General features: G+C 36.5%; 1 protein-coding gene across 1 annotated transcript in view; it reads left to right on the top strand.

Annotated features, from left to right (window-relative positions):
- Positions 1-1,392: 1,392 nt before the first annotated feature.
- LOC149947253 (alpha-1A adrenergic receptor-like) overlaps positions 1,393-26,195 on the top strand; it is a 101,833-nt gene continuing 77,030 nt past the window's right edge. The window contains exon 1 of the mRNA XM_090171714.1: positions 1,393-1,700. The gene's annotated coding sequence lies outside the window, so the exon portion shown is untranslated. The remainder of the gene's footprint in view (positions 1,701-26,195) is intronic.

Below are 26,195 nucleotides of genomic sequence, written 5' to 3'. Positions count from 1 at the left end.
GGCAGACTAAACATTTTAATAAATTTCCTGTAAACAGGCATAAGAAGATCGAAGTCCAATCTTAAACAAATTCGTTTCTCGAAAACTGTAAACCAAGCGTTTTTCAGTTCAATTTACACTCTGCCTGTAATTTCGCTTTGGGTTTATTTATATTTAGCTTTGAAAAGATAGGCGTACCAAAAAAATGCATACTTCATGTGTGCATTACTTCAATGAGGACGATTTATATTCCAGATGGCGCCTCACAACACTAGGGTTCTTTCCCGCTTCTATTAACGTGTTAACTGGAACGTGCCACGGAGTATGAGTAGCGCGCCTTTATTAAATAGAAAAGATAAAGTCCCTAGTTCTATCTTATGCATAGTCGGAGTTAAAATATGCCTCATTGGACAATCTATAGTAAATGGCGGCCTCCACTTTAAAAATGATGATGTCCTTCAAAATGTCAATTTCGACCTTTAAAATGATTAACTCAGAATTATACAAAAACTTTTAAGAAAAATAGCTACCACGAACTGACGATCTATCAATTTGAAAATGGATATTTCGTACCTTAGCAAAATAAAAACACAAATACCCCTTAAACGTTCGGAAAAAAACTAGTACCAAATTTTAAAATCTAGGCAAAACAGCTCAAAACGCTGAATTTAAGTTTCTGACTACATCATTTATGTTAATAAACCTAAATGTGATAAGCTAAATATTCCGTATTCGGCCAGAGTGAACTGATACGAAGTACAGGAAATCACCAAATATCATTCTGGAATTTTGAGTAGCAACTACTGAGTTTGATCCATATTTGAAATATTATTAATTTATATAATTTAGTTTTATATATAAAACTATACGTATTTAATAGGCCTTTCCGTAAATTCGCTATGACTGCCCAGCTTGTTCTTGAAATTGTGCAATCAAACCTATGGACGAGTTCATTAGCTCTCTTTAGTGGGAGAGCTGGGAAGCATTGTAGAAGTTAGAGAGAAAAACAGTAAACAAGAGGGCAACGTTCATTTATAGAAAGGCCTATTTTTAAAATAAAATGATTTATATTGGTATGAAATTACCCTGACACCCAGCAGACCTCATAAGAGTATAACATTCGACGATCTAAAATCTCAAAAGTAATACAAATATCAAAGAAGGGAGGAGAACAAGGGGACTAAAAATGGCTATGTCACCGTGTGGAATATTGCCGAAAATGAAGGGTTCTGAAAATTTACAAAGCTAACTCTTTGTGACATGCGCACTCGAGAGGCTTTTCGTCCCCCCGCCTGCTCGCCTGCGAGAGGGCGATAGTTCCGAGGGTGGCTCTGCTGAATTGCGAGACGGCGTTGGCGACGGGTTCGGAGGGAACCCTTTCGCTTTGAGTTTCCTTTTGCCAGGGAGCAACAACTGAGACAACACCACTTTCGACACTCCGAGTCTCGCGGTGACCACGGAATCTCTTTAATCCCGATAAATTCCATTCAAATAAAGTCATAATTCGGGTTTTAAATAAATTACTTGCGAGTGATATAAATGAGATGGAATGAAGAGTTGATACGAAAAGGATGAAATGAGACGAAACTGTTCGATTCTTCATTTAGATTTTTGTTCTGATTATATATGGAGATACTCCTATGACTTTTTCGGAATATTTAAATCTGAAACAAAACTTCTGACTACATTAATATGTGGATTAATGACTTTGACAGGTTGAGGTGAGTAGCCTATTTTTATTTGAAATAACTTTCTTTTTACTCTATACATAAAAAAAGTATTGTTATATTGTAAATTTAAATTTCCTTCAACGTATTTTGGTACCTATATTGTAAAATTTCTTTCCGCGGTTAAATCTCAACTACTGATATTTTAAAAAGATACAGAATGCGAAAGCTCCCAATACAATTGTTTTAAATTAACGATGTCCACGAAGTTTTTGTTTTATAAATTTTATCACACTTTACGGGTACTATCTTTTCGGCTTAAGCTAGGTTTCATTGCGAGGCTTGAAATAGGAAAACGTTGTTCTAGAAAATAGAAAGTAAACGGCCGGTTTTTTTCAATTTAAAACCGCCTTTGGAAACCTATAGCATTCAACTTGGCGATTGATTAATTCTGTATGAAATGCGACTGATCAATTCAATAAATTCAATTATTTATTATTATTTTTCTTTGTTTGTCATTGATGTTAGAGGGCCAAGTTGAAAAACTCGCTAGAGCTATTGCGAATAAAGTTTTTAAAATGTACCTTGAGAGAAATAACGTATTAAGGGAAATAGCGATAAAACAAATAAACTTTGACGTGATTTAGGGACTTAAAATAACTTTCAGCATAAAATAAAATTTCACGCGAATCTTATAATTTTATAATTGTAAATTATTTCATTATAAATCCATAAATTACGAATCATTAGGTTAATTTATCCAAAACACGAGTCAGCTGTAAGAATCAGCAAATATATTTGGCCATTTTTATCAGTTTCACACGGTCCTAATCCAAATGGAATAGATATATTTTGTTCGATAATTTTAAAGATCGGAGATTGAAAAGAAGCCCAGACAATATCCCATCCTTGACGAAAAATAATATTCGAGTCGAGATTATTTTTATGAAATATCAGGAGATATTTTGTTATATAAAAGATGGCAACTTGACTGGCGTAAGAAGCCGTAACCCTAAAGGTTGGCGTTTCTCTGAACTAGTTCGAAGTGGAATATATGGTACGAAAATCCGTCCCGTGAATAGGACGCCCGTAAATTCCGAACAATAAAAAGTCGAGATTAACCGTAACAAGTCAGCCGAAATAACTGTAGTAGTTACTTTTATGGGGGAAACCTTCGCATCGCTCAAGATCCAGCAAAGAACGGAAAATTGGGGCAAGGTCAATCCAATCCGGGCATGATCCAGTGACATAAAAAGCCTCTTCTAGGGTCTCCACCACGAGAGAGTGGGGATAAATAAATTAGCTCCTTCCAAGCCACCGAACCCCTTTTATGCCCCCCCCCCCTCGCCATAACAAGAAAATCAGTGAGGCTTGTCCCGTGAGCCATTCCTCGAGAGTTTGATTTCAACGACACGCGCGGGCAGAGCGGCCAGGCAGATGCTGGCAGCGGCGACGAAAGATGCAAAACCCGGCTCCTCCGTCTGATCGGGTTTTCAGTCTCTTTTTCCGGCAGAGTGCCCTACCAGATCTTTTTTTTGTCTCAGAAAGCCGAACTCGAAAAGAAATTTTTGGCATAGTGGGCCGGGTGCCAAATTCTCCTCGTATAAGGAAGGAGGAACACCCCCGCTCTTATTTCCCATTTCAATTGTCCCCTTCGCCCGCACCAGAAAGTACCATTGTAAAGGAAGGACAGGCGGAGAGCATGGCAGGAAATAAGAATATAAGTTCCAATCGGACGAAAACGATAGTTTTTTTCGCTTCTATTTCATTTTCTCGTCTCCGGGCTGGAGACTCCGTTCGGAGTCCGTCCTCGGCATTCCGTCTGGCCGAGTTACAATTAGGAGACGCTGCCGAAAACCAGCGTCTCGGACCCGACCATTAGCAACTAACACCGGCTTCCGCGTCCTATATTTATACTCTCCCTAATTGAACTAAAAAGGGCCTTGGCCAATTTTAAGGGTCCTCGTTTCACCGATAGGTCACTCGTTGATGTCAGCACGCCCCACCGAGAAATTACGCGAAAAATAAGCTGATCGTTCACAGTGCCGTAGGAACGGGGAATACAGGGGCACAATGTACCCCCCTTCAAATTGGAAAGGGGTGGAAAATTGGTTTGAAAAGGGCGCAAAATTGTTTTAGAAAGGGCGCAAAAAGCCTGCCGACGAGGAGGGCGCCAAATTTAGAATCCAAGCTGTACCCCTCTTCATCCAAAACTTTCCTACGCGCCTATTCATCCGGTAGCGAGGAGTTTTCGAGAAAACCTTCTATTCGAGGAAGGATTAGGAAAGTCTTAAGAGCATTAAGTCTTGGGTCAAAAAGCCTTTACCTCGCCGGCGAGGGAAAAGAGCGGATTCCACTAAGACTAAATGCTATTCGCGATCATTTCAAATGAAAGAAGAAGTCGAAGAATCCCGTTTTTTGGCTCCCCAGCCTTTTTATAAAGTGGCTGAATGGCGGCATGTCGAGCTATGATCGATAAGGAATAAAACTGTCTACTTGTCAATTCTGGTCCGCAACTACGTTCATTCAAATGACCCGTTTTAATAGGCCTACGTGCGTATAATGAATCGGGACCTATATTTACATTGCAACAATTCGGCTTTAGTTTATCTCACTTTCGTCATATCTCAATCCATTAGTTGGAAATGTTTGATTTAGGTTTAAATCGTGCGCAAATGTTAACGTAGAACTAGATACGTCCCACAGTGAAATATTTTACGGACATTACTTTCGAGTGTTTGAGCCGCGTTGATCGCTAAAGATTGCTTTGGTATTAATTATAAATATTTTGGAGCTACAAAATAGTGGCAACAAAAGTGTCTTACTTGTGAGAGGAGCACCCATCTAGGCCATCAAAATGCAACGTGTACCTTCGCAGGATCGACGTGGATTCCATCAATTGGGCGCGAATTTCCAAGGGAAAAAGCCCATACACTGTTAAAAATTGCTGTTAATTTTACAGGAATATATCTGGCAGAAAATTCCCTGTTCTAGGCAAGATCTATTTCGTCCGAGTTTCGCGTCTTTTTGTTTGCTCGAAGACCTATCGGTACGAGCTATGTAAGTTTTTAAATTTTCTTCAAATTCGTTTAGGGTTTAGCTTTTTTTATCCCTTTTTATAATGGACTTATCTACTAATTCGCTAATTATCTCATCCATGAAATATATAAAGTATAATTAACATTATATTTGAAGTTACTGTTTTTCCAACATGAAACTTCTAATTGCTTTTACGGTAATTTTCAAATATAACCTTAATATCCTGTTGTGACAGCAGGTAGTTGATTGCGTTTTTTAAGTCTTTAAATCGTGTAGTTAAGAAAAACAATCACGAGTCTATGTTTCAGAAATGTGTTTTATTAAGAGTAATTATTTAATCAAAAACGATATAAAAGGAATCTTCACTAGTCTGCTTAAAGAAGCTGGCAATAGTTCCACCTTTTGGTACGCCAGGGTTCGTACACGACCTGGAATACCTGGAAAAGTCAGGGAATTTGAAAATGTTTCCAAAAGGTCAGGGAAAAGTCAGGGAGTTCGAAAATGATTCCAAATGGTTACTGAATAAACAGGGAATTATAAAATGGTCCAAAAAAGTAAGGGAATTTTAAAATGACCCTAAACAAATCCAGAAAATAAATTTTTGAAAGACGTATTGAAGATATATAATAAATATTTTTGAAGATTTTACCTCAAAACATTAATTTATTCTACAAAAATGGTCAGGGAAATTTGGAAATTTGGTCAGGGAAAACCTGGAAATGTCAGGCAATTTCATTCCTGAAATTTTGTACGAACCCTGTACACCACTGCCAATGCTATTATGTAATGGCTTTGGATTTTCTTTTTCCTGAGTTCGGCTGGGTAGTTCTTCATCATCATCGTTCTGGATAAATAAGTTAGATGATGAGGCTATTTGGGTTTCAGGTGTATCAGTTTCGGTTTTTATATAATCATAATAAATATTAAATTTTGCCCTACATTAAATAATTAAAATATCGGTTTACTTATTTATGTGTATTGATTTCCTTTTGAATAAATGAATTCGTCAACTTGACCAGTTTCAGTTCTGGCCTTTATCAAATTATAATAAAAAAAATAGTTTCGCTATTTATTAATTGAAATTAAGGCTTACTTTTAAGATATATTGACTTCCAACTACAACTATCCCTAAAGCCGCCATCCGATAAAATAGTGAGGCCATTTGGGTTGGAGGAGTTTCAGTTTTAGCCTTTATAAAATCATAAAAATAAATATTATATTTCGCCATTAATCAATTAATTGAAATTAAGGTTAACTTACTTTGGACGTATTGACTTCCTACTACAACAAGCCGATTAATTTAAATTTACGTTAACTTACTTTAGATGTATTAAATTCCTACTACAACTAGCACTAACGCCGCCAAAGACCGCCATCCAAGAAGATAATGAGGAAATTTGGAGCGGGTTCGAACTTGGAGTAGTTTCAGTTTAGCTTTTATCAAATCATAATTAAACTATTTAGATTTCACTATTGGATAATTTATTAATATTAGGCTTACTTACTTTAAGCGTATTGACAATGACTACCTACGACTACTATAGCTCTAACGCCGTCAGAAACCGCTATACAAAGTAAAAAAGCCAAAGTGACGCTCAAAACCAAAAGTAAAACTAAACGCAAAAGTCGACCTTTGCACTTCGAGAAAATTCCAAATCGCGCAGCCTCACCGCAGGATGATTGTTAATTACTGAAAATTTACTGTAAATATTACGGTAAATCGAATAACAGGACTAAAGCTGTTATGTACATTAAATATCTAGTTACTATTACGGTAAAAGTTGGTATTGGAATTAACCTGTAAAAGGAGGTCGTTCAAAACAGCACACTTCATTTCCCCCCCATCAAAATTAGAATTGTCTAAAACGGTACATATCTAGATAACCCAAAATGGCACATTTTTTATGAAGTATGTTTTTTTTATTCCAATTTGATGGAATCTGCGTCCTTTAAGAATTGCGTCCGGGAAAATTTCTTTGGCTGCTAAGTGAGCGGCAAGTTTATAGTCAAACATTCAGATCTCAGGGTTTAGAGTCAGTCGATATTTGAGGCATACATTTACTAAAAACGTCCACATATTCCGATAACACTCCCGCGTCTTAGAAGGCAAAAAACAAGACACTAGTGGAAAATGGAAGACTTTACTGGTTGGTAAAATCGTTTGGGGCAATATGTAAACGTACCATCGCACAAGTATTCGTCACAGTCGTAGTTCCTGGCGCTGTATTTGGTTGGCCGTTAATCTGTCATGGTCATGTTCCGCCTGGTTCTTTCCTTGTATTATAGTTTTGTTTTTGCCGGTCGTTATCGTTGCATTACAATTCTTTTCAGAACCCCGCCACACTATATCACCCCTTTTCTTCAGCGAGCGAAACGACCTAAATTTATAGTCATCAAATACAAGACAACAACCGCCCTTATTACTGGCTATGAATTTAAAATCCATTTAAGCACGTCTACCGCATACCAATAAATTAAATCTATTAAGAAAATGTGCCTTTTCGGATAAAGATAAGTGTGACGTTTTGGACTCACTTAAAAAGATTCATATACCAAATATTCAGCAAAAATTTTGCCGTTATGGGCAACTGATGTGCTGTTTCGGGCATCCTCGCTGTAAAAAGTTGACGGTAATTGAACAGGAAGCTACCGTAATTTTTAACAGTGTAGCGTTAAATTAAGATACCACAAATGCATATCTTAATCTTTTATTATAACACTCTAAGAAATTGAGGTGTTGTTTCAAACCGTTTTAACACCATTGGTACACTTTTAGATGAGTCTAAATTTGACACTGTTAAGGGTGTTTTAGTACCCCCTTGCTATCAAATCCCGTAATAACACCTTTATAATATATTTCTTAAACATACCGTGTAAGAAATGAGATTTGAAACTCCTTTTCCACATTATTTAAACATTTTTTAAACATTCTTTCCAGTTTGTGACACAAAATGTTAATGCGCAATTTAAAACAGTTGAGTTGCCCCTGGTAAGACTTCAATCGCACATTTAGATGTACAAATACACCCTTTTAAGGAGTAAAATCACAGTTTTAAAGCTGTAAATATTCCTATTTAAAGCGAAAAATCAGTTTTTTAATAAACCAATTAGCAGTTAAATGATTAAATTACACCTTTAAAAGTGTTAAAATGCCCTATAAGAGCTCAATAACAATTTTAATGGTGTTATTATGTCTTTTTAAAATGTTCAATAACACCTTTTATTAGTTAAAAACACAATTGAAAGAGTATTCAAGGAATTGTGTTTCTTATAAATACTTTTATACGAATAAGACAGTGAAAATACAAAAACTAGTCTAATTAAATACAAATTAACTTCGTTTCTCAGAGCAACAATTAAAAAACTTTTTTTCATTTTGCATGGTTTCAATTAAATTAATTTGAAGGAGTGTTTTTTCAATGAAACCAGTGTTGAAGTTCACAGCACGGCAAACCGGGCGCAACGGTAAAATGATCGAGACAATTTTTTTAAATGTGAAGTATAATTAAAGCATCACAACAATGAACCGGCTACGCCTAAAGCCAGGCGCTCACTGCTCTTCGTAACGTCTCCTTCCTACCTTTAACAAGCCTTTGCTTCGTGTCGGAGACAATGCCTTGTGGAAGGCAGGACGGATACGAAACGGACAGCCAGTGGGCGCCTAGCCTAAGACGTAAATATAACTGCGACAAGGAACATAATAATAATAATCAGCTAGGCCATTACCCAAGGCACCACCTTAGGCCTAAGTCATCAAGTGACTTTTTAAGCCATTAATTCAGGTGGCCGGGTTACAATGCGTAGGAGGGTGGTGGCAAGCCCTTCATGCCACGCGAGCCAACAGCTCCCTACACTAACAAGAATGCCAGGGCGTTTTGATTTTATACCGAAAACCAAGCGCGACAATAAGTATTCTTACCTGTTAAAAAAATAGTCTGATCGAGAGATAAAATATGTATATTATTATTGATAGTTTATGCACAAAAAATACCTTTATCCTATTTTTTCTTAACTAATCACCCTCGATGAAGATATTACTTGAGGCGTAGTGGATGATCGTCTCGGGCCAGCTCTGTTTTTATAGAACTCAGGGATGATGATACGCTTCGCGCGATTGGGAAATCTGGGGTTATGGATCATTTCATTGACCCAGGCGTTGTAGATTTTCAAAATAAGAACCCAAAAATTGTCATTAAAGACCAGGTTTGACTTAACGCTTTCGACTTAACGTTACAATAGGTGTCACTATTAATCAGAAACATTATATTAGTTATTATTTATTCTTTAATTAACATTTTATAGAAATTTAACACTTCCTGTTTAAAACAATAAGCAAATTAAACAATAAGATAAATTGAAACTCCAAAAACATTTACAAAAGAAAAATATTCACAAATAGTTAAAAAATATGTATATTTAAATAAAATACATATATTTTAAACATGCAATTAAAAATTTGGCAAGGTATGGGTTAATGAATAAGAACACATAATAAAATCTGTAGATAGTTATATGTGCAGTTATTCAATTTTTTAAAATAATAAACGAGAAAAACACGTTCATATTGCGTAAGTAAAAGTATTACTTACTTTTACTTACGCAATATGAACGTGTTTTTCTTGTTTATTATTTTAATCAATTAGCGTAAGGTGTTTTAATTTTATATTATATTCAATTTTTGATTGTCATTTAATCCCTTTTGACAGAAACGTTCTCTTTCTAGGAAAATCCTTCTTGGGATTAACAGCACCTAACCATGTAAAATGGTAAACAATTACAGAAAATTTGGTTTAAAAATTTATAAATAGAAAAAAACCTAGAAATTTGTTAATGCCATACTAAAATTTAATTTTTTGGATAATGTTTTAGTTAATAAACAGTTATGAAAAATCCCTAGTTAACGGTGTGCTTAAACGTGTGGGATTTAACTCTTAAAAGGACATATTAAAAATTATAAAGGTGCTATTAACTCTACAAAAGAGCGTATTAACACTTTTGAAATTGTTATTTAACTGTAACAAAAGGGCTTATTAACACCTTCAAAGGTGCTATTTAACTCTTAAAAGGGCGTATTAACACTTTTTAAGGTGTGATTGAACTCTTAAAAAGGGTGTATTAACACTTTTAAAGGTGTGATTTAACTCTTAAAAAGGGTGTATTAACACTTTTAAAGGTGCTATTTACCTCTAAAAAAAGAGCGTATTCACACGTTCAAAACGCAGACCCTCAGGGAGGTGTGGGCTTGTTTTCCTTTTCTTACCAAAAGTGGGTCCCCTTTTTGAAATTAATTTCAAATCGGGTTTAGGCTGAACTAGTCCCAGTTCAACTTGTACTATTTTTACGCAGCCTTCCCTTCTCCATAAGCTTTTTGAACCATAGATACGGCTCTGAGCCTCTGAACCCATAACCCATTTCAACCAGTTTTTTTCTAACAGCGTAATAGCTTACGTACTTCTCCTTCGACACTTTCTCTAAACAAAGCTTCGGAGAAGTGAAAACGCAACCGGTATTTGCGTATCGTGATTTGTTGACAGTCGCCAAATTAAGTAACGCTTCTCAAAATGGTGGAAATTTGAACCCGCAATAGCGTCCTTTTGGGGGTCCTCCTCGTTAGCGGAAAAACCCCCCCTTTAAGGACACTCTCATTGTTCATAACGGGTGCCTCGAGGCTACAGGTTTCACCTCGCTAAGTCTCCGAAACTAGCGAATCCCCGGTCAGCGGCAAATCCCTACCGTCCGAGTCGGATCAACCAGAAAGGATATGCCGAGATGGGTCGCGGAGTTTCCGTGATCGTCTGAGAGACGCGGGGCTAATAATAGTGACGGCGAGAGGCTTTGGGCTATTGGGGTCTCCTCTTCCAATCGGGACCTTCTCTTCGACGGTGGCCAAAAAGAGTGAGTGTATATATGCGCTTTAGGATTTAAGCGTCTCCAGCGGCGTCAATTTGGTATTCTCGGGGCCGGGTGTGCTTTTCCAAAGATATATTCCTTCGCTATCTTTCCGTTCGCTCTCGCCTCTATCGCTTTTATTCGCCACCACGCAGTACATACGGAGATCCTTTTTCCTCCGCGCTTCTTTATCCTATCTGAAAATTTCGCCCGGAATAAACTACTATAAAAGGAGGCTTTGATCTTCCCGCAGCCTCCCTGCACAAGGCTTTGTACATTTTATTTTTCACCCGGGTAGACATACAAACGCGCGGAATATACGAAATTTGTTAAAAAAAATAGATATGTATGGGGCGCATTTTGAATATTTGCGGGCTCGATCAAAATGCTAAACGATCTATTTCGTATGACTGCGAACCTAAAAATAAAACCAGGTTTTTGGTCAAGTTTATTTCTTCTTATTTGGTCGCTCTCGCGCTAGCCGAATGTTAAGATGTTCTAAGGCGTGACGTTTTTCTCTCGCGGAGAATGTAGTTGACACAACGCCCCAAAATATTCATTCCTTGATGGAAAAATTAAAGTTGGACATTTTCTGTGTATTTTATGGAGTTTGTCTGCAGTCTGCTCCGAAACTGCTCTCAATTCCCGCTCGGATCAAGCAATATTTGAGGCGTGACGTCAGCGTTCCCCAATAGAGCGAGAGAAAGTAGTATTGCAATTTTAGCATAAATTTTAAACTAATTTTAATATATAAAAAGGTGCTATAATCTTTTCCTAACGATTAAAGAAGATATTTCCAATACGTAATACCATAAGTCTATAATATTGAGCCATAAATTTGTTACTTTGGGGAATATTTTACTGAGAGCTAGTAACGAAGTGACGTCATCACAAGAATAAAATCTCCCCCTAAGCGAGGCACTGTCAAAGGCTACGTGTGACGTGGGAGCAAACGGACGCAAAATGGCGACGAAGCCCGTAATGCAGTGCGTCTTGTGAATAGCTCTCAGTAAAACTTTTGCATGTGAAGAATAGGAAGTGTCACACTTTTGTAAAAATATTATACACTTATGGTAATACTTCATCCGAAAATCTATCAACTGGGTGACAGAATGATGATGATGATTTTAATACAATAGAACATTAATGATTTTAATATAATAGAACATTAATGATTTTAATATAATAGAACATTAATGATTTTAATATAATAGAACATTAATAATTTTAATATAATAGAACATTAATGATTTCAATATAACAGAACAATAATGATTTTAATATAATAGAACATTAGTGATATTAATATAATAGAACATTAATAATTTTCAATTCTTCTTACCTAACGCTTCCATTTTCTCTTAAAAATTATTTTTTAAATCAAAACAAGCTTCTGATCACTGATTTCGGAGCAACAGAGAGCGAGAAATTAACTGATCTCTCAACGTCTCAATATTTTCTAATGCCCAAATGGGCTCGCAACGATTTTCGGGGCAGTCGGAGCAACTCAAAGCAAAAACGTCATTAAACAAATAATTTGAATCTGGCACCACTGCTTTATTTTTTTGACCGACCGAGAAACCTTTCCCTAGTAGCCCTGTTTCGGCACACACAGAAAATGATCATACGAAAATGTATCCTAGCTTTTACTTCGTAGGCTATTTCGACCGTTATTTTGAATGATCGACTAAGATTACACGCGAATGCACTCGCTGTATCAAGTATTTTAGCCACTGAGTGATTGAAAGTAAAGTTTGAACGAGAGAAAGAGGAAGACTTCACTGTCACGGCTGTCACGCCAACTAAGCCTTTCAGTCACCTTTCCACAATATTCTATATAAACTAGTTTGGGGTCAATGCGGGATTTGGTAGGCAATTAAACTCGAAATGACGTTAGCCAGGAGGTAGCAAAGCAATATTTATAGTTGACATTTTATACGTTATTGAATCGAGGACCATTCGTCCGTCAAAATGTAACAATAAATTGTTACTTTAACTATTTAAGAATGCCCATGGAAACTTGGCGAAAATGAACCGTGTGGTGCCTTTAGAAGAGTCTTTCGGGCTTCAATCAATCTTGTCAAAAAACTTTAAAATTACAACTTACGTAAGAACGTTTTAATTCACTGGGTACGAGAGAGCCATGCTAATTATATTTTCCCCGTCGTTTAATGATTACGTTTTACTATTTGAGTCGTTCGTGATTTATCTGTTCTTATAAAAATCCACGATTTCCATTAAATTGAGTTTTTAATAACCTTAGAATGTCGACACTTTTCTCTTAGACTTACTAAATCCTACCCCTAGACAACTTTAACGAAAAAAACTAATTTATTATTAATTAAATCCCTTAAAAAGGTTCACAAAAAGTATGGGTTATTAGGGGAATCAGGAAAGGTTATTTGACATCATATTTATCAGAAACTCAATTAAAATTATTGTCGCTATTAATATGGAACTGTTTACAAAATAAAACAATTTTTTTTTCAACATCCTCTCTTCTCGTAACGAAGAGTACCATTTAGTATGAACCACACCCCCAAATTACGAAACAAATACTAAATTGCAAAAGCATCATAAATCTTCAAATTGAGAAACTTATTTCAAAATTATTTATTGTTTTAACTCCAAAAAGAAATACATTTATAAATGAAAAAAAAACTATTAAATTGGTAGTGTATCTTAAAATAATTGATAATTTATTTTACGGTATGTAATTATGATGTGTGACGAAATATTTGAGTTACCCCTCTCATTCCCCTGTACAACATTTAGTAAAATTTGTTTAAAACCCCTCCTCTTACTGCTTTTCATAATTTCTGAACGACCCCTATAACACACACGGGCAAGATCGATAAAAAGAAATCGTGTAAAATGTTTTCAGTCTATAAATATGCCCAATAAGTGTGTAATTAGTCGATAGAATTATTGATAGCTATGTGTAGAGGTCCAAAGAAATAAACTACTCCAGCGAGAACAATACGCCACTTAAAAACAAATGATCAGTCTTCAGTCCAACACCTCGAAACGGCTTTGCGCACACTCTCACTAATGACGACGTGGCAAAGAACGCCTGTTAGGACTAATGACTTGGTCTGAAATTCACTAAAAATGTGTGGTCATTCTAGAAATGGTTCTCAATTTAACACGAGGACGATAGGATACGGAGAAAACGTTTTGCCAGCGCCATCTCTTGAAATTAAAGGAGTTGTGATTAATCTTCTCCGGGAAAAGGCCTTTCTATAAAGTAACATTAACCTTTGGGTTTTGATGTTGCTGCTGCGTAATGGGTGACGTATCGATGACGTTTTACTACGAAAAGCCCAGGACAAAAGAGTAAATTCGACAAGGCACCCTGTTTTTAAGCATAAACTGAACTGAACTTCTACGTATTTCGTGACAAATGAGAGACATAAAAACCAGTTCAGCAAGCGTAGCTTATTTTATAAAAAAAACCTATTTCAAATCACATACTAGAATTTTTACGGTTTACCTTTTACCACAAGAATTAATTTTCAAAGTTTATAAATTTTGAGCTGAAGTGGAAAGAAAAATTGTTGACTGAAAAATAGTTATGGTAAAAGAATGGAAAAGGTTTTTTAGTACTCTTCCCGTCTTCCCCAGGCTTAGAATAACACGGTACAAGTTTTACTTCCGATTTGAACAGTCTATGACTCTCACAATATTGGGAGCAGTTGAAAATACTTGGTCAACCGTAATGGCCTATTTGAATCATTGAGCTTTTTCGTTTAGTTTGTCATAAAAGATCGAGTTATATTTTTATAATAATAATAATAATAATAATAATAATAATGTATTTATATATCTCACAAGAATGTATGATATACCGAACGAGAATGACTATCTTGAGGCGATTTTTAGAGCTGCAGCCAATCCACCTCCGCACGCTCTACCTCCCTTTCAAAGTCAAACAAATCGGCCAGGTATTTTATTGGTTCCCTAAAACTGTCTTGTCTTCCGACGCGATTGAAACACAAGCTGGTGATGCTCTTGCTTTCCTCTCTCGTGGCGGGGGCAAACTAGACTAAGTTGCCCGTCTCCTTATAGTCTCCCCCTCCCCCCGACAAGGACGTATATAAGGGGGGGGGGTCAGGGGGTTCAACCCCCCCTTAAGACTCGATTCCTTTCTTACGAAATGTGCGCAACGTTAAGAAATAAACCGTAAGACGTAAAAATGAATTGAAATATTAAAAAACTTCGTTTGATACACGTGCGGAAATGTCATTGTCACTCCTCCCGAGTCTAGCCAGTACTTTAAATATGCGTTATTGCTAACGAAAAATTTCGCGCTCGCTGCGCTCACGATTTCATCTGGTTGTTATAACTCGTCCCCCCCCCCCTTAGACTTCCTATATCTACGTGCTTGCCCCCCGATAAATAAATACCTTCTTGGTCCTATCTAGAGATTATATTATCTAATAGCGCTGTAACATTTTATAAAATAATATGTTTCAAAAGTTTCCGCATTGCGCTTCGAGGGAAATGTGAGTTTCGAATCTTCTAATCTTTTTAAAAGGTGCTTTTCAAATTTGTAGAGCGCCTTTTATCAAAACGAAAAGCTAGGAAAATATTTGGAAAGAGCTTTTCGCGGAATTGTCATCCGGGGATGCGAGTAAATAATTAACGGATTATTCAGAGCTAATGGTTTATTAAATCAATATGATTATTTGATATCCATCGAAAGAATAATATTGAAAAATCAAGACGCGTTGTGTACTGTCCATCAAATCGAAGCTTCGTGTAATTTGTCTTTGACAGATATTGATTTTCAAAACCATTCGAGAAGCTCTCGCACCCGAAATCTGGCTCTAAGCTAGACGGTTCCCACCTCTGTTATATCGCTAAATAGAATAATTCAGTCATCAGTCAACCATAATCTACGAAATGGCCCGGTTGGGTATTATTCCGCGAGTCTGCCAAATAGCGGCGCTCAAAACGCAATAAAATCCTCGTTTCAATTATGTTCCAACCGCTGCTATAAAAGCCGTGGCCGCCTTGTCTTTTACCACGTACACGTTGCCAAACAGAATTGATTTATGTATTTCGGTCATCCCTGGTTCGGACCAACGCCTCCATTAGTAACAAAGTTTCCTTCTTAATGAAAGGGGGCGCTCGAGTAGACGTTTTATAAATTAAAACACCGCAACGCCGCCTATGATTTAACGCCACGTTAACGTCGAAAAGGAAACGAGCCTATAGTTTAGCGGACATGTCACTTTGCTAATTTTTAACTCTCCTTCCGAAACACTAAGGCTACCCAATGGTAAAACCTAGTAAATGCCATTTTTCAAAATTTTGAGTTGGTAGTGAATTCGAGGTTTAGTACTACAAGAGGTAGACTATTAAATTAAACATGTACAGTCCTGATCAAAAGTTTCTGGCCGTTTTTGTTTGGCAGTCAATTTGTTTCTATTTTAGGAAGAGAGCCGAGTGAGGGCTTCACGGAAAGAATACCCTCACGAAAATATTATGCCGGTTACGATAATGCGCTACCACTAGTAGGGCACAACCCATACCGGAAATAGTAAAACCCCTCCGAAATGGCGTCACGAAAACAATTAGTATAATTTGTCGTGTTTACGCTCGTTCGACGCGTTATCCCATTTAAAAACCAAATCTGGGTTCACTTTTCTAATCGGAATTGTGGTTGAAAAGTTATTGAAGAAATAGTGACGACGTAAAACACGAAAATTAACCGTAATTTGGTTTTCAAGTGAAACAAAAGCAAACGTGTAAGTAGTAATATTTGAAATAATATCGCGCGAGACCATTTATTTAATAAATTTTAATTATAAATTTTAATAAATGGTCTCGCGCGATATTATTTCAAATATTACTACTTTAACGTTTGCTTTTGTTTCACTTGAAAACCAAATTAGGGTTAATTTTCGTGTTTTACGTCGTCACTATTTCTTCAATAACTTTTCAACCACAATTCCGATTAGAAAAGTGAACCCAGATTTGGTTTTTAAATAGGATAACGCGTCGAACGAGCGTAAACACGACAAATTATACTAATTGTTTCGTGACGCCATTTCGGAGGGGTTTTACTATTTCCGGTATGGGTTGTGCCCTACTAGTGGTAGCGCATTATCGTAACCGGCATAATATTTTCGTGAGGGTATTCTTTCCGTGAAGCCCTCACTCGGCTCTCTTCCTAAAATAGAAACAAATTGACTGCCAAACAAAAACGGCCAGAAACTTTTGATTAGGACTGTACCTTAGCAGGATCGACGTCATTTCCGTTGGGCGTGAATTTCCCTCTAAATCGCGGATGGTTTAAAAATGTATTAGTCTATAGTACTTCGCTAAAATGTGTGAAATGTAAAAATTACACTATTTAGGGATATAGACCATATGAAATAGTATTAGAAAATCAATATATGAAGGTCTTCGCCTCGCCCCAAAAATCACCCGTAACCTGCGAATTTACATGTTTCAAACGAATAACATTAGCTGGATACTTCTCTAGTAAGAGCAATTTATATACTTCTGGTACTAGTTACAATTTAAAGTATAAACGTAAATAATAATAATAATATTTGTAAATAACATTTAGAAAAATATATAAGACTTTCATTATTTGCATGAGTAAAGCTTATTTATCCTTGAGAATGGAACGATGGTCATTTCGAAACTATAGTCGGATTTTTTGACGTCGTATTTTATACGCGAAATCCTTTTAAATAAATTTTAATTAAACTTTACTCATGCAAATAATGAAAGTGTTATATATATTTTTCTAAATGTTATAAGCATGAAGCTCTACGCATGGAAGTGATATAATATTTGTAAATGTATTCTTTATTTTGGCATAGACAATACCAAATGAAAATGCATATAATTCTAAAATGGATGTAATAAATGAACCTCCCTGAAGAAAAATTCTACCATTCTTTACCTTTTGTGTGGAATTGTGTCAATTAATGTGTTTTGAGTGTCAGTGGGATAACCACCTCGAAATCCGGTCTCCCTGGTGTCTGTTTCTAGCTGGTTCGTTAGCGATAACGATTCGTCGTTGTACATTTTAATTATATTTAGAGTAATGATCGTGAGTAGCCGTCTGAATAAGGCCTAAAGTTACTTAAACAATATGGCGTCCAGAGAAACAGCCGAGCTTGACGTTAGTTGGTTTGAGCTTGTTGCAGCCTACTTCCAGGGGCTAGTAGGCCACACTTTGAAGCTCTCTTTTAACTCATCGTAGGAAAATGGGAGAAAACAGGCATACTTCTCAACTCACCCCCTACAACTTAACTTGCATAACCTTTTGAAACACCCTGTATAAAACAAGTAAATATAGTATAATCCTTAAAGGGAATATAACACGCAAAGATTTATTTGTGGAAAACCTCAATAATTTTAGGGATTACTAAACGACGCTGAAAATGTCCAAAGTTTTACAGTCTTAAAAAAGGTTTATTTTCAAACCTTTTATGGTTTTTCTTGTCTCATATTGAACACCTTAACAGGTTTATAAAGGATGGTAACACTGTTTAGGGTGCTTTTGCCCTCCGTTTTGATACCTTTATTACACCGTTTGTGGTATAAAACTACACGATTCAGGGTTTTTAGCTACTCCCTTTAGGGTACTAAACTCCCTTCAGGGTGTTACACTACTCCCTTAAGGGTTCTACGATACTCCCTTTAAAGTGTTAAACTACTTCCTTTAGGGTACTAAACTCCCTTCAGGGTGTTACACTATTCCCTTAAGGGTTCTACGATACTCCCTTTAAAGTGTTAAACTACTTCCTTTAGGGTACTAAACTACTGCCTTAAGTTTTCTACAATACTCCCTTTAAACTGTTAAACTACTCCCTTTAAAATCTTAAACTATTCCCTTTAAAGTCTTAAACTACTCCCTTTCGGGTACTAAACTACCGCCTTTAGGGAGCTACACCCTAGCGGGTATTAAATAACTCTACTTACGGTGTAATATAACACCATTTATACACCTTTTCAAGTTTTAAATTTGGGACAAGAAAAAATCCTTAAGGGTGTATTTGTAACCCTTAATATACCATTAATTAATTTTTGTTAAGAGTATAGGAGGTAGTGCCCAATATCAGAACCTTATAGGGGCGATAGAACTACTAAAGGTTATATTATCTCTAAAATAGCAAAAATAAATAGTCCGTAAGATAGCGAGACACAGAACTAATTAATAATGGCATCTGAGGGGTGACGAGTCTCTTTTAGGGGTTATAACATGGACGGGAAAAGCAGCCTAAAAGAGGTATCCCCTCACTGTCCGTTTGCGTCCTACTTCGTATTAGCTGAAATAGTCAGCCGTACTCGATTCGCAGGGCCGTCAAGGTCATTCGAAAGAATGTAAACCCCCATTTCAAACGGAACATTTTGTCGACCACGTGACGAATTATATGGCCTTCACAGCCCGAAACTTTCAAAATTCTTGAACTTCCCCCCCTTTACAGAGAGACGGTAGCGGCGGCAGCTGATTTTGTATGGTGGAAGCTACAGCTTTTCCCGTCCGGTTAGAGATACAGTGTCCATGGTTATAACCCTAAATAGATGTAATTTTTATAGATCACAGGAAAAAATAATATACGTATGGCGTTACTCGCTTGATTTAGATATAAAAGGTTTTAATAGCGTCATCACAATATCACCCAAAACGTATTTGCAATATTACAGGCAATAAATTACCCAATAAGAAGAAAAACTCAATAATTTGAAGTTTGAAAACGTTGCATTTGCTTGGTTTTGTCACGGAACAACTGATAAATAACGCGCTCAATTAAACTTGAATATCGCTGTTTTGAGGGAGTACCTTTTGTATTTGCGAATAACTCCTTGAAACGGGCCCCAATTTGGTCGAGAAGGAATTGGGTCGGAAGACGAAAGTGAGGCGCGCTTCTGACCGAAGATGACAATGAACTAGTTATTGTCGAGCGCGTACCACTCGACCAAGAGGGATTTGACGCTCTAAAGAATGTAAAGAGCCGGAAAATTGCCCGCCTAATTACCGTAAGAGGGTTCGAAAACGGCTATTACGCGACTCATTTCGTCGTAATAAGAATATAGGGTTACTGTCAAAACGAAAGCCCTCATTCTCTAAAGGCTCATTCATTATAAGTCCATTTATTAAAACAAACAAATTGTAAAGGATTCCGAAACACTTTCCAAATTTGGCAACTTATTCACTCACAAGGAGACATCCCGAAGTGTAACCCACCGATTTTGTTCAAACTCGGTGGATTGGTAGACCTTCATGTATCATGAAAAATACTAAAGGGAATTTATTCAATGAGCAACCGTTTTGCCATGGCATCGTAAAATGTTTTTGACAACACAAATTATTAAATTTTCCCATTGAAAATAACATGGGATGTAGAACTCAAATTGATCAAAAGTTGATCAGTTTTGATGTTTTTTTGTCCATTTTTATCTGTTTTTTCAATTTTTGGCATTTTCGAAATTTTGAAATTTGTGAAATTTTTTAGGAATCGGTCAGAATCCCATGTTAATATCAATGGGAAAATTAAAATAATTTGTTGTCAAAAACGTTTTTCGTTGCCAAAGCAAAATGGTTGCCCATTGAATAAATTCCCTTTAGGATTTTTCAACAAAATCGGTGGGTTATACTTCGGGATGTCTCCTTGTCAGACGCTTTCGTTTAAAAGCGAAATAACTATTTATACTAAAATTCAAAATTTCATAGCACCGTTAGGCGTTCTTTAAGGCTACTTTTTAATTAAATACATACGTTCATTTTTATTACTATTAGATGTATATAATTAAACCAATAATTTTTCAGGTACTACGAATAAATAATAATAATCAGCTAGGCTAATACCTAAGGCACGACTTTAGGCCCAAGTCATCTAGCGCCTTACAATTCCTTAAATAGGTGGCCGGGTTACAACGCGTAGGAGGGTGGTGGCAAGCCCTTGTCACCACGTGAGCCAACAGCCAAATTTTTATGGAAAGAGGAAAACGAAGAACTAGGGGGAAAACCCCTTTAACCAGTGGGAAGATAACATGCAAACTCTACGTGGAAGGAGTGGTTCAGAGTTTTCACCCAGTGCCACAAGTTGAAATTGAACCCCGCTCCTCTTGCTGCGAGGCGAAAGTGCTAACCACTCCGCTACCCCATATGGGGTAATATCGTTGGTCTCTGTCACGAAAAATGAAAAACGGGTTGAACTTTTAATAATAATAATAAATTTTATTTTCCTTTTCGATTTTACAAACATTATGTGCGGGGCGAAGTCTACAGTAGACTTTTAAGCCCATTTTAACACAGGAGTAATATTAATTTAACTTATACAAAAAAAAGGTTATAGAAATAAACAAAGTTTTATAGGTATTACAATTAACAAATGTTTTTTACATAATCGCGTGCGGTTTTTTTAAAGGTATTTAACTTCTTGATATGGTCATATTTAAAGGGTTTAAAAAGATTCGCTTAACAGTACGCTTTAGGTGTAGTTAGAATCCCAACAGATCCAAATTTTTAGACTCAAGAATTCATTCATCTTTGACTCGACTATTTTGAGCTAACCTATAAAAAATATTACCATCTTCACAGTTCTACAAGCCAGAACTTGAGTTTAAGGATTGTTTGTTTACGCGATCTTTATGTGCCCTGAAACCGGGACCATATTTAAAGATTCAGCATTATTACCTTTCCCGTTTTATTTTGTATATTTTACCATTCCTTATTTCACTGACATATTTTAAATAACGAAACTATCGATATTAAACAAATATTTGTTTGGCGATATATTGACAATAGCACGCTGGATCGTTTTTATCGACCGGACACGAGAGCCTCACACTCGGAAGCTATTTCTAATTTCGCTGACAGACCACTGTTTACCGTTTATCGTTCTCCCATCTTTTCGCGCCAAAAATAAAACGAAAAGAAGGAGCCAAGTGGGACAACGAATTCTTTACTTTTCTCTCTACGACTGGACATTGGTCGGAGTGACGGTATAGGCTCGGAAAATTCCCTCCGAACGTGGTTCCCAGATACGCCCTTACTAGTCGATACGCTGGCGTTCACGGCTATTGTCATTTCTGACGCGAGCTCTCCTTAAAAACAGAATTCTCCGGTGGAAAGCGTAGTTCGTGTAAGGAAGTTTCGCCGACCGAAATCCCTTAAAAAAAACCAGATGGAGCCCGTGGAAAAAAAAGGAATCAATGTACTCGTTGGCTTCTCTGAAAACAAACAGTGTCACTATGAGCTTCGCGTAAAACCAACCAGGCGATCGCGACTACTTCGGAACGCATTGTCTCCGCACTGTCGCTATAGCCTTTAGCCGCGTAAGAAGACTGGAACCATTCGATATACGTCACTTACAGCTAAGTTTGGCCTAGTTTGACTCGAGAGTGCCAAACATATGGGCCAAGCAATTAAAAGTTTACGACATATTATAGCGTTATATGATAGTAATAAAATGGTATACTTCAACTTTATTAAAGGCTTAGACTCTTAGTGACTCACGGGAAAGGATCGTAATACCAGAAGCTTATAATATACCTTTTAAGAGAGGTATCGATATCAGCTATTTAAGCAAAACATGTACCATCGCAGGCTCGGAATTTAGTGAGTGTATTATTTCGTCTTACGATGAAGAAATTACACCGCGTAGGGATATACTTATTTATAAACCATATTTTATCGATGTAATAGTTTTATAAACTCGTTATATGATGTATTTCACCCCAGACGATTTTTTATTTCGAAACTTTTCTTTCTTCAAATATCTCCCAAATAAATAGTTTTCTATCAAATTTAATAGTAATATTAAAATAGTTTAAAACATTTCGAAATTGTAATATATTTCTGTAAAAAGTACTGTAATATATTTCTGTAAAAAGTACTATAATATATTTCTGTAAAAAGTACTGTAATACATATTAGAGTGTAATGTTTCCAGTTAGTAGTAAAAAAACAGTTCCCCTAATAAATTAATTTCTGTGATATTTAGAGTGGAAAACGTTTATCACAGAAATAGTTTTGTAATTTTTACTGTTATTAGTGAAATGAACAATCCCTTTGGTAAAATTTTAAACACATACAGAAATACATTGTAAAGCATATAAACAGTGGTAAACTGTAAAAAATCTCTGTAGAAAGTACAGTAATTTCTCTCGTACGTGTTTTAAGCGAATAACATTAAAACTGGTCTTTTAGGATATATTAAGTACTTCTGAAAAATACGGATAATCTTGGACGAAAAAATCTCTGGAAAGCGGTGATCAGATTGCATTCTAGGTCACTTCGACCAAAGGAGTGCTGCTTCGATCGCAAGAGCGTTCTCTGAAACTGAAGAGGCAAATTCTTTACGTGACTAAAAAAAGCTAAGCGTAAATCAGCAGCTATTTTACAAAGACGCTACTTATGACATTAAGTTATAGGATTTTTGGCAATTCCCTTAGATAATGTGAAAACTTCAGAGCCAGAAAAGCACAAGGTATAACATTCTCTAGAGGTCGGGGACGGTTAATCATTAGCCATGTTTAAATTGATTTTTTCGGGAAAAAAATTTAAACAAAGAAATTTACCGGTTAATATTTCGGAAAATGATTTAAAAAAATGTATTATTCGTAAAATTTTAGCTTTTTATCGAAAAAAACGTCGTTTTTACGATTAATTTTACAAATTTATCAAAAAATTAATCGGATAATACAGAAATATTACTTGATCAAAAAATTTTACGAATAATTTTGAGAGCTTTATCTATTGAATAAAAGTTAACCATCCCCAACCTCTAACATTCTCAACCAATTAGTTGAGTCGGCGATATCAAATTTAGTTATTAGTCATTAGTTGATACGTGTTAATCGGAAATGGATGAATTGGAAGGGCAAAATTCCATCCAAATTATATTTGAGTATTTTGTCAAATGATTACTGAAAATGTAAAAGGAAATATGCATCATATATTAAAAATAATCTGAATAAATTATGATAAAGGGGAAATTTACGGCAGGGGACCCGTGGTTTGAATAGTGGTTTTTGGCCGCGAGACTACAATGACCATCTGACCAGTCCGTCTTAGATATCCCCTCACAAAATTTTCTTCCTTCATTCTGTATTTTTCATCCAACCGAGTTGCAAGTGATACGCAATTTTTTGGAGGAAAAGGTGACTGTAAAAGATGACAAAGGTTTTCAGTTCCCACCCAAAAGGACAACGAAAATGCTTTTCGTTCGATAACCGTGGATAATTTTCTTCTGACGATACATCAAACACTAGGAACAATTTAATTTATTTACAACGGCTGCTCGGCGTAGGTAGCGCCTGGAATTATTCATGAGCTCCGAACTTTGGCATTATAGTCGGAGCTATTTCCGTTTCTGTCAGTTTAACTATACTACGCGAGTCTATGTTGCTATACGTGTAACAATGATTACATTACATTTCTGCGTGTTGCGCGGGTAGTGTTTAAAAATGCAATACCTATACTCTCGTTTCCGAGAATAAGGCTACGCTACTCGAATTCAAAACTTTAAAATGAAATTAAATATTCTTCATCCACATTTTATCCGAGACAATGGCTTCTACCATCGCCATTAAAATTGCTTAATCTATCTAATTTAGGAATAACTAATAAAGCCCTGGTGATATTAATTAATAATAGCTTTCAATTGCTTCAATGCACATTCAAATCGTAAATTTTATTAATTTACTTGGATTTAGCTAATTTTAATAGAATTTATACGCATTCACTTGAGCTTACCTTCATTTAATGTCATTTACCTTGAACCAACCTTACCCTAAATAGTCTAACTTACCGAAAAATACTAAAATTATCCATTTTTTATAATTTAGTTTTAAAGTCTTCGATTTTTCCCTTGTTAAATCGTATAGATTTTTTTATTTTGGGCTGTCAAAACCATATTCGGTTGCCATGACAAAACCATAGCCGATCGTATCTTTTCGTGGTGAGTGTTTTCAAGCTACTAAAATTCCACCATGATAACTTATTGTTATGTGGGGTGGCGGAGTGGTTAGCACTTTCGACTCGCAACAAGAGGAGCCGGGTTCGATCCCAACTTGTGGCACTCTCCCCACTGGTTTAAGGGGTTTTCTACCAAGCTCTTCGGTTTCCCTTTCCAAAAAAACTTGTTGAGGTTAACGGTAATAGTTACTGTATAGGGGGCTGTTGGCTCGCGCGGTCATGAAGGGCTTGCAACCACCCTCATATGCATTGTAACTCGGCCACCGGAATTAATGGCTTAAATAACGTCGCTTGATGACATAGGCCTATGGTGGTGCCTTGGGTATTAGCCTGGCTGATTATTGTTATTTACTATCCCCACAGAATAAATAAGTACATCCTTGGTAACATTTGCGAAACAAATTTGAAAAAAAAAAAAAAAAACAGTCTGTGGGCCCTAGGTTTGACCCTTTCTTAAAGCGTATTATTATTTCCGGTAAGTACGTCTCTCTCAGGGCTTTAAATTATCTTTCCTTAATTTTGCCTTGAGCCTCTAGCTAAGCGTAGATGTTAGTTACTGTAACCTAGGAGCAACAAACACAAGGAGAACGCAGCTAGCCTTTAAACACGCTAACGAAGGGTTGTGTACGAATTTCATTGGACGAGCGTCACGAGCCTTTACGCTGAACGTTTTGCGGGCGGGGGGAAGACAATTTCTGAATTTTCCCCTTCCGACGGCAGCAGGCGCTAAAGCGTCTAGCCAATGAAAAACGTACACAAGAAAATCCACGACTTTTGACGGGTTGCGTTCTCCTTGTGTGGGGTGCTGTGTTTGTTGCTCCTAGCTGTAACCTAGGAGCAACAAACACAGCACCCCACACAAGGAGAACGCAACCCGTCAAAAGTCGTGCATTTTCTTAATAATATGTTCATAATAGGAAAATTTGTAAATTGTCTTCCACCTTCCCGTAAAACGTGCAGCGTAAAAGCTCGTCCAATGAAATTCGTACGCAATACTGCGTTAGCGTGTTTAAAGGCTTCCTGCGTTCTCCTTGTGTGGGCTGGTGTGTTTGTAACTACTAGCTGTAACACAGTTTGCTTCCGCCAATGATGAGCAAGGACTATATCGTGGCAACTAGCGAGCGTCTGCTGCAAAATTTATCCCTATCCCTAGATTCATTGTTGAACTATTTATTAACATTAATTTACAACGCTTCGAAATTCCAGTTATATAATAGCAGATGGCGCTAATGCAATGACACAATTTAACCTGCTTCGACTTAAATTTACAGTAATTTGAATGAATCTCTAGTTTATTTTTACCAAACTTGTGTGGATTAAACGTATTCTTCGCCTGTAAAGTGAAACCTTGGACTAACAATAGTAGTGTCTACCTGGATATATCACTTGGAAAAACCCTGACCAGCCAATGACTTTTGCGACAGCAGCGCCGCTTCGGCGAAGTTAACGGATAATTTCCGAAACTCCCGTAACACGTAGCCTTCTACAAGAAAGAACCCGTAACAAACACTTCGGAAATGCACGCGGAAAGCTATAGTGATATATCCAGGTAGGCACTAATATTGTTAATCCAAGGTGAAACAATGATATAATACACTTAAAATGACTCTATAAGGTAGTGTTTCTACATTCCTAACCTACTTTTTCTTGGGCTTTATTGAGATCTGAGA

The sequence above is a fragment of the Leiobunum rupestre genome, chromosome 4 (genome assembly GCF_980474605.1).
Source record: "Leiobunum rupestre chromosome 4, qqLeiRupe1.1.hap1, whole genome shotgun sequence".
NCBI classification, from domain to species: domain Eukaryota; kingdom Metazoa; phylum Arthropoda; class Arachnida; order Opiliones; family Sclerosomatidae; genus Leiobunum; species Leiobunum rupestre.
The sequence above is the reverse complement of the archived record's forward strand: the minus strand, read 5'-3'. Positions and strand labels throughout refer to the sequence as shown.